Source organism: Schistocerca gregaria, chromosome 3, assembly GCF_023897955.1.
Source record: "Schistocerca gregaria isolate iqSchGreg1 chromosome 3, iqSchGreg1.2, whole genome shotgun sequence".
Classification (NCBI taxonomy): Eukaryota; Metazoa; Arthropoda; class Insecta; order Orthoptera; family Acrididae; genus Schistocerca; species Schistocerca gregaria.
Genome location: NC_064922.1, coordinates 31,842,148 through 31,854,218, shown reverse-complemented (window position 1 = coordinate 31,854,218; position 12,071 = coordinate 31,842,148).

Genomic DNA, 12,071 nt, shown 5'->3' with positions numbered 1-12,071 from the left:
CACAGAAATTGCATCGGGATTGAATAGAACAGACATCATGCGCACTTTCCTCCATGGGAGTAATGTCTCAAAATGTCTACGCTTTGATCGTTCCCTGCAAGACCAGTAGTAGTTTCCGATGCACATTTGGAGGCATTCGGTAATCTGTGGACCTTCAAAGTCTTGATGAAACACAGAAATTGACTCGGGATTGAATACAACAGTCACATGCGCACTTTCCTCCAATTGAGTAATGTCTCAAACAGTCAACGCTTTGATCGTTTCCTGGAAGACCAGTAAAAGTTTCCAATGCACATGTGGAGGCATTCTGTAATCTGTGGACCTTCAAAGTGTTGATGAAACACAGGAATTGCATCGGGATTGAATACAACAGTCATCATGCTCATTTTCCTCCATGGGAGTAATGTCTCAAATAGTCTACGCTTTGATCGTTCACTGGAAGACCAGTAGTAGTTTCCGATGCACATCTGGAGGCATTCTGTAACCTGTAAGCTATCAGAGTGTTGTTCAAACACAGAAATTGCATCGGGATTGAATACAACCGTAACCATTCGCACTTTCCTCCGTTGGGAGTAATTTCTCAAACAGTTTACGCTTTGATCGTTCCCTGGAAGACCAATAGTAGTTTCCGATCTACATCTGGAGCCATTCTGTAATCTGTGGACTTTCAAAGTGTAGATGAAACACAGATATTTCATCGGAATTGAATACAACTGTCACCATGCGCACTTTCCTCCATGGGAGTAATGTTTCAAATAGTCTACGCTTTGATCGTTCCCTATAAGACAATTAGTAGTGTCCGTTAAACATCTGGAGGCATTCTGTAATCAGTGGACGTTCAAAGTGTTGATGAAACACAGAAATTGCATCGGGATTGAATACAACGGTCACCATGCGCACTTTCCTCCATGGGAGTAATGTCTCAAACAGTCTACGCTTTGATCGTTCCCTGGAAGACCAGTAGTAGCTTCCGAAGCACATCTGGGTACATTCTGTAATGAGTGGACTATCAGAGTGTTGATGAAAGACAGATATTGCATCGGGATTGAATACAACAGTCACCATGCGCAATTTCCTCCATGGGAGTAATGTCTCAAACTGTCTACAATTTGATCGTTCCCTGGAAGGCCAGTAGTAGTTTCCGGTGCACATCTGGTTTCATTCTGTAATCTGTGGACTATCAGAGTGTCGATGAAACACAGAAATGGCATCGGGATGGAATACAACAGTCACCATGCGCACTTTCCTCCAATTGAGTAATGTCTCAAAGAGTCCACGCTTTGATCGTTCCCTGCAAGACCAATAGTAGTTTCCGATGGACATATGGAGGCATTCTGTAATCTGTAGACCTTCAAAGTGTTGATGAAACAAAGAAATTGCCTCGGGATTAAATACAACAGTCACCATGCGCACTTTCCTCCAATTGAGTAATGTCTCAAAGAGTCCACGCTTTGATCGTTCCCTGCAAGACCAATAGTAGTTTCCGATGGTCATATGGAGGTATTCTGTAATCTGTGGACCTTCAAAGTGTTGATGAAACACAGAAATTGCCTCGGTACTGAATACAACAGTCACCATGCGCACCTTCCTCCATGGGAGTAATATCTCAAACAGTCTACGCTTTGATAGTTCCCTGGAAGACCAGTAGTAGTTTCCGAAGCATATCTGGGTGCATTCTGTAATGTTTGGACTATCAGAGTATTGATGAAACACAGATATTGCATCGGGAATGAATACAACAGTCACCATGCGCAATTTCCTCCTTGGGAGTAATGTCTCAAACAGTCTGCGCTTTGATCGTTGCCTATAAGACCAGTAGTGGTTTCCGGTGCACATCTGGAGGCATTCTGTATTCTGTGGACTATCAGAGTGTTATGAAACACAGAAATTGCTTCGGGATTAAATACAACAGTCACCATGCGCAATTACCTCCATGGGAGTAATGTCTCAAACAGTCTACGATTTGATCGTTCCCTGGAAGATCAGTAGTGGTTTCCGGTGCACATCTGGGGGCATTCTGGAATCTGTGGACTATCAGAGTGTTCATGAAACACAGAAATTGCATCGGGATTGAATACAACAGACACCATGCGCACTTTCCTCCATGGGTGTAATGTCTCAAAATGTCTACGCTTTGATCGTTCCCTGCAAGACCAGTAGTAGTTTCCGATGCACATTTGGAGGCATTCGGTAATCTGTGGACCTTCAAAGTCTTGATGAAACACAGAAATTGACTCGGGATTGAATACAACAGTCACCATGCGCACTTTCCTCCAATTGAGTAATGTCTCAAACAATCAACGCTTTGATCGTTTCCTGGAAGACCAGTAAAAGTTTCCAATGCACATGTGGAGGCCTTCTGTAATCTGTGGACCTTCAAAGTGTTGACGAAACACAGAAATCGCATCGGGATTGAATACGACAGTCGCCATGCGCACTTTCCTCCATGGGAGTAATGTCTCAAACAGTCTACGCTTTGATCGTTCCCTGGAAGACCAGTAGTAGTTTCCGATGCTCATCTGGTTTCATTCTGTAATCTGTGGACTATCAGAGTGTCGATGAAACACAGAAATGGCATCGGGATGGAATACAACAGTCACCATGCGCACTTTCCTCCAATTGAGTAATGTCTCAAAGAGTCCACGCTTAGATCGTTCCCTGCAAGACCAATAGTAGTTTTCGATGGACATATGGAGGCATTGTGTAATCTGTGGACTATCAGAGTGTTGTTCAAACACAGAAATTGCATCGGATTGAATACAACAGTTACCATGCGCACTTCCCTCCATGGGAGTAATGTCTCAAAGAGTCTACGCTTTGATCGGTTGCTGGAAGACCAGTAGTAGTTTCCGATGCACATCTGGAGGCATTCTGTAATCTGTGGACCTTCAAAGTGTTGATGAAATACAGAAATTGCATCGGGATTGAATACAACGGTCACCATGCGCACTTCCCTCCATGGGAGTAATGTCTCAAACAGTCTACGCTTTGATCGTTCCCTGGAAGACCAGTAGTAGTTTCGGATGCACATCTGGAGGCATTCTGTAATCTGTGGACCCTCAAAGTGTTGAAGAAACACAGAAATTGCATCGGGATTGAACACAACAGTCACTATGCGAACTTTCCTCCATGGGAGTAATGTCCCAAACAGTCTACGCTTACATCTTTCACTGGAAGACCAGTAGTAGTTTCCGATGCACATCTGGAGGCATTCTGTAATCTGTGGACCATCAGAGTGTTGTTGAAACACAGAAATTGCAACGTGATTCAATACAACAGTCACCATGCGCACTTTCCTCCATGGGAGTAATGTTTCAAATAGTCTATGCTTTGATCGTTCCCTATAAGACAAGTAGTAGTGTCCGTTAAACATCTGGAGGCATTCTGTAATCAGTGGACGTTCAAAGTGTTGATGAAACACAGAAATTGCATCGGGATTGAATACAAAGGTCACCATTCGCACCTTCCTCCATGGGAGTAATGTCTCAAGCAGTCTACGCTTTGTTCGTTCCCTGGAAGACCAGTAGTAGCTTCCGAAGCACATCTGGGTGCATTCTGTAATGAGTGGACTATCAGAGTGTTGATGAAAGACAGATATTGCATCGGGATTGAATACAACAGTCACCATGCGCAATTTGCTCCATGGGAGTAATGTCTCAAACAGTCTACAATTTGATCGTTCCCTGGAAGGCCAGTAGTAGTTTCCGGTGCACATCTGGTTTCATTCTGTAATCTGTGGACTATCAGAGTGTCGATGAAACACAGAAATGGCATCGGGATGGAATACAACAGTCACCATGCGCACTTTCCTCCAATTGAGTAATGTCTCAAAGAGTGCACGCTTTGATCGTTCCCTGCAAGACCAATAGTAGTTTCCGATGGACATATGGAGGCATTCTGTAATCTGTGGACCTTCAAAGTGTTGATGAAACACAGAAATTGCCTCGGGATTAAATACAACAGTCACCATGCGCACATTCCTCCAATTGAGTAATGTCTCAAAGAGTCCACGCTTTGATCGTTCCCTGCAAGACCAATAGTAGTTTCCGATGGTCATATGGAGGTATTCTGTAATCTGTGGACCTTCAAAGTGTTGATGAAACACAGAAATTGCCTCGGTACTGAATACAACAGTCACCATGCGCACCTTCCTCCATGGGAGTAATATCTCAACCAGTCTACGCTTTGATCGTTCCCTGGAAGACCAGTAGTAGTTTTCGAAGCATATCTGGGTGCATTCTGTAATGTGTGGACTATCAGAGTATTGATGAAACACAGATATTGCATCGGGAATGAATACAACAGTCACCATGCGCAATTTCCTCCATGGGAGTAATGTCTCAAACAGTCTACGCTTTGATCGTTACCTATAAGACCAGTAGTGGTTTCCGGTGCACATCTAGGGGCATTCTGTAATCTGTGGACTATCAGGGTGTTGTTCAAACACAGAAATTGCATCGGGATTGAATACAACAGTTACCATGCGCACTTTCCTCCATGGGAGTAATGTCTCAAACAGTCTACGCTTTGATCTTTCCCTGGAAGACCAGTAGTAGTTTCCGATGCACACCTGGAGGCATTCTGTATTCTGTGGACTATCAGAGTGTTATGAAACACAGAAATTGCTTCGGGATTGAATACAACAGTCACCATGCGCAATTACCTCCATGGGAGTAATGTCTCAAACAGTCTACGATTTGATCGTTCCCTGGAAGATCAGTAGTGGTTTCCGGTGCACATCTGGGGGCATTCTGGAATCTGTGGACTATCAGAGTGTTCATGAAACACAGAAATTGCATCGGGATTGAATAGAACAGACATCATGCGCACTTTCCTCCATGGGAGTAATGTCTCAAAATGTCTACGCTTTGATCGTTCCCTGCAAGACCAGTAGTAGTTTCCGATGCACATTTGGAGGCATTCGGTAATCTGTGGACCTTCAAAGTCTTGATGAAACACAGAAATTGACTCGGGATTGAATACAACAGTCACATGCGCACTTTCCTCCAATTGAGTAATGTCTCAAACAGTCAACGCTTTGATCGTTTCCTGGAAGACCAGTAAAAGTTTCCAATGCACATGTGGAGGCATTCTGTAATCTGTGGACCTTCAAAGTGTTGACGAAACACAGAAATTGCATCCGGATTGAATACGACAGTCGCCATGCGCACTTTCCTCCATGGGAGTAATGTCTCAAACAGTCTACGCTTTGATCGTTCCCTGGAAGACCAGTAGTAGTTTCCGAAGCACATCTGGGTGAATTCGGTAATGTGTGGACTATCAGAGTGTCGATGAAACACAGAAATGGCATCGGGATGGAATACAACAGTCACCATGCGCACTTTCCTCCAATTGAGTAATGTCTCAAAGAGTCCACGCTTAGATCGTTCCCTGCAAGACCAATAGTAGTTTTCGATGGACATATGGAGGCATTCTGTAATCTGTGGACTATCAGAGTGTTGTTCAAACACAGAAATTGCATCGGATTGAATACAACAGTTACCATGCGCACTTCCCTCCATGGGAGTAATGTCTCAAAGAGTCTACGCTTTGATCGGTTCCTGGAAGACCAGTAGTAGTTTCCGATGCACATCTGGAGGCATTCTGTAATCTGTGGACCTTCAAAGTGTTGATGAAACACAGGAATTGCATCGGGATTGAATACAACGGTCACCATGCGCACTTCCCTCCATGGGAGTAATGTCTCAAACAGTCTACGCTTAGATCGTTCCCTGGAAGACCAGTAGTAGCTTCCGAAGCACATCTGGGTGCATTCTGTAATGAGTGGCCTATCAGAGTGTTAATGAAAGACAGATATTGCATCGGGATTGAATACAACAGTCACCATTCGCAATTTCCTCCATGGGAGTAATGTCTCAAACAGTCTAAAATTTGATCGTTCCCTGGAAGGCCAGTAGTAGTTTCCGGTGCACATCTGGTTTCATTCTGTAATCTGTGGACTATCAGAGTGTCGATGAAACACAGAAATGGCATCGGGATGGAATACAACAGTCACCATGCGCACTTTCCTCCAATTGAGTAATGTCTCAAAGAGTCCACGCTTTGATCGTTCCCTGCAAGACCAATAGTACTTTCCGATGGACATATGGAGGCATTCTGTAATCTGTGGACCTTCAAAGTGTTGATGAAACACAGAAATTGCCTCGGGATTAAATACAACAGTCATCATGCTCATTTTCCTCCATGGGAGTAATGTCTCAAATAGTCTACGCTTTGATCGTTCACTGGAAGACCAGTAGTAGTTTCCGATGCACATCTGGAGGCATTCTGTAACCTGTAAGCTATCAGAGTGTTGTTCAAACACAGAAATTGCATCGGGATTGAATACAACAGTAACCATTCGCACTTTCCTCCGTTGGGAGTAATTTCTCAAACAGTTTACGCTTTGATCGTTCCCTGGAAGACCAATAGTAGTTTCCGATCTACATCTGGAGCCATTCTGTAATCTGTGGACTTTCAAAGTGTAGATGAAACACAGATATTTCATCGGAATTGAATACAACAGTCACCATGCGCACTTTCCTCCATGGGAGTAATGTTTCAAATAGTCTACGCTTTGATCGTTCCCTATAAGACAATTAGTAGTGTCCGTTAAACATCTGGAGGCATTCTGTAATCAGTGGACGTTCAAAGTGTTGATGAAACACAGAAATTGCATCGGGATTGAATACAACGGTCACCATGCGCACTTTCCTCCATGGGAGTAATGTCTCAAACAGTCTACGCTTTGATCGTTCCCTGGAAGACCAGTAGTAGCTTCCGAAGCACATCTGGGTACATTCTGTAATGAGTGGACTATCAGAGTGTTGATGAAAGACAGATATTGCATCGGGATTGAATACAACAGTCACCATGCGCAATTTCCTCCATGGGAGTAATGTCTCAAACTGTCTACAATTTGATCGTTCCCTGGAAGGCCAGTAGTAGTTTCCGGTGCACATCTGGTTTCATTCTGTAATCTGTGGACTATCAGAGTGTCGATGAAACACAGAAATGGCATCGGGATGGAATACAACAGTCACCATGCGCACTTTCCTCCATGGGAGTAATGTCTCAAACAGTCTACGCTTTGATCGTTCCCTGGAAGACCAGTAGTAGCTTCCGAAGCACATCTGGGTGCATTCTGTAATGAGTGGACTATCAGAGTGTTAATGAAAGACAGATATTGCATCGGGATTGAATACAACAGTCACCATGCGCAATTTCCTAAATGGGAGTAATGTCTCAAACAGTCTAAAATTTGATCGTTCCCTGGAAGGCCAGTAGTAGTTTCCGGTGCACATCTGGTTTCATTCTGTAATCTGTGGACTATCAGAGTGTCGATGAAACACAGAAATGGCATCGGGATGGAATACAACAGTCACCATGCGCACTTTCCTCCAATTGAGTAATGTCTCAAAGAGTCCACGCTTTGATCGCTCCCTGCAAGACCAATAGTAGTTTCCGATGGACATATGGAGGCATTCTGTAATCTGTGGACCTTCAAAGTGTTGATGAAACACAGAAATTGCCTCGGGATTAAATACAACAGTCATCATGCGCATTTTCCTCCATGGGAGTAATGTCTCAAATAGTCTACGCTTTGATCGTTCACTGGAAGACCAGTAGTAGTTTCCGATGCACATCTGGAGGCATTCTGTAACCTGTAAGCTATCAGAGTGTTGTTCAAACACAGAAATTGCATCGGGATTGAATACAACAGTTACCATGCGCACTTTCCTCCATGGGAGTAATGTCTCAAACAGTCTACGCTTTGGTCGTTCCCTGGAAGACCATTAGTAGTTTCCGATGCACATATGGAGGCATTCTGTAATCTCTGGACTATCAGAGTGTTCTTCAAACACAGAAATTGCATCGGGATTGAATACAACATTCACCTTGCGCACATACCTATATGGGAGTAATGTCTCAAAGAGTCTACGCTTTGATCGGTTCCTGGAAGACCAGTAGTAGTTTACGATGCACATCTGGAGGCTTTCTGTAATCTGTGTACTATCAGAGTGTTGAAGAAACACAGAAATTGCATCTTGTTTGAATACAACAGTCACCATGCGCACTTTCCTCCATGGGAGTAATGTCTCAAACAGTCTACGCTTTGATCGTTCCCTGGAAGACCAGTAGTAGTTTCCGATTCACATCTGGAGGCACTCTGAAATCTGTGGACTATCAGACTGTTGATGAAACAGAGAAATTGCATCGGATTGAATACTACAGTCACCATGCGCAATTTCCTCCATGGGTGTAATGTCTCAAAGAGTCTACGCTTTGATCGGTTCCTGGAAGACCAGTAGTAGTTTTCGATGCACATCTGGAGGCATTCTGTAATCTGTGGACCTTCAAATAGTTGATGAAACACAGACATTGCATCGGGATTGAATACAACGGTCACCATGCGCACTTTCCTCCATGGGAGTAATGTCTCAAACAGTCTACGCTTTGATCGTTCCCTCGAAGACCAGTAGTAGCTTCCAAAGCACATCTGGGTGCATTCTGTAATGAGTGGACTATCAGAGTGTTGATGAAAGACAGATATTGCATCGGGATTGAATACAACAGTCACCATGCGTAATTTCCTCCATGGGAGTAATGTCTCAAACAGTCAACGCTTTGATCGTTGCCTGGAAGACCAGTAGTAGTTTCCGATGCACATCTGGAGGCATTCTGTAATCTGTGGACCATCAGAGTGTTGTTGAAACACAGAAATTGCAACGGGACTCAATACAACAGTCACCATGCGCACTTTCCTCCATGGGAGTAATGTTCAAATAGTCTACGCTTTGATCGTTCCCTATAAGACCAGTAGTAGTGTCCGTTAAACATCTGGAGGCATTCTGTAATCAGTGGACGATCAAAGTGTTGATGAAACACAGAAATTGCATCGGGATTGAATACAACAGTCCCCATGCGCACTTCCTCCATGGGAGTAATGTCTCAAACAGTCTACGATTTGATCGTTCACTGGAAGACCAGTAGTAGTTTCCGATGCACATCTGGAGGCATTCTGAAATCTGTGGAGCTTCAAAGGATTGAAGAAACACAGAAATTGCATCGGGATTGAACACAACAGTCATCATGCGAACTTTCCTCCATGGGAGTAATGTCTCAAACAGTCTACGTTTACATCGTTCCCTGAAAGAGAAGTAGTAGTTTCCGATGTACATCTGGAGGCATTCTGTAATCTGTGGATCTTCAAAGTGTTGATGAAACACAGATATTGCATCGGGATTGAGTACAACAGTCACCATGCCCACTTTCCTATATGGGAGTAATGCCTCAAACAGTCTACGCTTTGATCGTTCCCTGGAAGACAAGTAGTAGTTTCCGATGTACATTTGGAGGCATCCTGTAATCTGAGGAATATCAGAGTGTTGATGAAACACAGAAATTGCATCGGGATTGAATACAACAGTTACAATACGCACTTCCCTCCATGGGAGTAATGTCTCATACAGTCTACGATTTGATCGTTCCCTGGGAGACCAGTAGTAGTTTGCGATGCACATGTGGAGGCATTCTGTAATCAGTGGACTATCAGAGTGTTGATGAACTACAGATATTGCATCGGGATTGAATACAAAAGTCACCATGCGCACTTTCCTAAATGGGAGTAATGTCTCAAAGGGTCTACGCTTTGATCGTTCCCTGGAAGACCAGTAGTAGTTTCCGATGCACATCTAGAGGCAATTTGTAATCTTTGGACCTTCCATGTTTTGATGAAACACAGAAATTGTAACGGGATTGAATGCAACAGTCTCCATGCGCACTTTCCTCCATGGGATGTAATGTCTCAAACAATCTACGCTTTTATCGTTCCCTGGAAGACCAGTAGTCGTTTTCGATGCACATCTGGAGGCATTCTGTTATCAGTGGACCATCAGAGTGTTGTTGAAACACAGAAATTGCATCGGGATTGAATACAACAGTCACTATGCGCACTTTCCTCCATGCGAGTAATGTCTCAAACAGTCTACACTTTGATCTTGCCCTGGAAGACCAGTAGTAGTTTCCGTTGCACATCTGGAGGAATTCTGTAATGTGTGGACCTTCAAAGTGTCGATGAAACACAGAAATTTCTTCGGGATTGAATACAACAGTCACCATACGCACTTTCCTCCATGGGAGTAATGTCTCAAACAGTCAACGCTTTGATCGTTCCCTGGAAGACCAGTAGTAGTTTCTGATGCACATCTGTAGGCATTCCGTATTATGTGGACTATCAGAGTGTTGCTGAAACACAGAAATTTCTTCGGGATTGAATACAACAGTCACCATGCGCACTTTCCTCCATGGGAGTAATGTCTCAAACAGTTTACGCTTTGATTGTTCCCTGAATGACCAGTAGTAGTTTCCGATGCACATCTGGAGGCATTCTGTAATCTGTGGACAATCAGAGCGTTGATGAAACACAGAAATTGCCGCGGGATTGAATACAACAGTCACCATGCGCACTTCCTCCAAGGGAGTAATGTCTCAAACAGTCTACGATTTGATCGTTCACTGGAAGACCAGTAGTAGTTTCTGATGCACATCTGGAGGCATTCTGTGATCTGTGGACTAACGGAGTGTTGTTGAAACACAGAAATTGCATCGGGATTGAATACAACAGCCACCAAGCGCACTTTCCTCCATGGGAGTAATGTCTCAAACTGTCATCGCTTTGATCGTTCCCTGGAGACCAGTAGTAGTTTCCGATGCACATCTGGAAGCATTCTGTAATCTGTGGACAATCAGAGCGTTGATGAAACACAGAAATTGCCGCGGGATTGAATACAACAGTCACCATGCCCACTTCCTCCATGGGAGTAATGTCTCAAAATGTCTACGATTTGATCGTTCACTGGAAGACCAGTAGTAGTTTCCGATGCACATCTGGAGGCATTCTGTAATCTGTGGACCTTCAAAGTGTTGATGAAACACACAAATTGCCTCGAGATTGTATACAACAGTCACCATGCGCACTTTCCTCCATTGGAGTAATGTCTCAAACAGTCTACGCTTCGATCGTTCCCTGGAAGACGAGTAGTAGTTTCCGATGCACATCTGGAGGCATTCTGTAATCTGTAGACTATGAGAGTGTTGTTGAAACACAGAAATTGCATCGGGATTGAAAACAACAGCCAACATGCGCACTTTCCTAAATGGGAGTAATGTCTCAAACAGTCATCGCTTTCATCGTTCCCTGGAGACCAGTAGTAGTTTCCGATGCACATCTGGAAGCATTCTGTAATCTGTGGACAATCAGAGCGTTGATGAAACACAGAAATTGCCGCGGGATTGAATACAACAGTCACCATGCGCACTTCCTCCATGGGAGTAATGTCTCAAACAGTCTACGATTTGATCGTTCCCTGGAGACCAGTAGTAGTTTCCGATGCACATCTGGAAGCATTCTGTAATCTGTGGACAATCAGAGCGTTGATGAAACACAGATATTGCCACGGGATTGAATTCAACAGTCACCATGCGCACTTTCCTCCATGGGAGTAATGTCTCAAACAGTCTACGCTTTGATCGTTCCATGGAAGAGCCGTAGTAGTTTCCGATATACATCTGGAGGCATTCTGTAAACTGTGGACTATCAGAGTGTGAATGAAACACAGAAATTGAATTGGGGTTGAATACAACAGTCACCATGCGCTTGTTCCCCCATGGGAGTAACGTCTCAAACAGTCTACGCTTTAATCGTTCCCTGGAAGACCAGTAGTAGTTTATGATGCACATCTGGAAGCATTCTGTAATCTGTGGGCTATCAGAGTGTTGATGAAACACAGAAATTGCATCGGGATTGAATACAACAGTCACCATGCGCACTTTCCTCCATGGTAGTAATGTCTCAAACAGTTTACGCTTTGATCGTTCAATGGAAGACCAGTAGTAGATTCTGATGCACATCTGGGGGCATTCTATAATCTGTGGACAATCAGAGTGTTGATGAAACACAGAAATTGCATCGGGATTGATTACAACAGTCACCATGCGCTCTTTCCTCCATGGGAGTAATGTCTCAAACATTCTACGCTATGATCGTTCCCAGGAAGACCAGTAGTAGT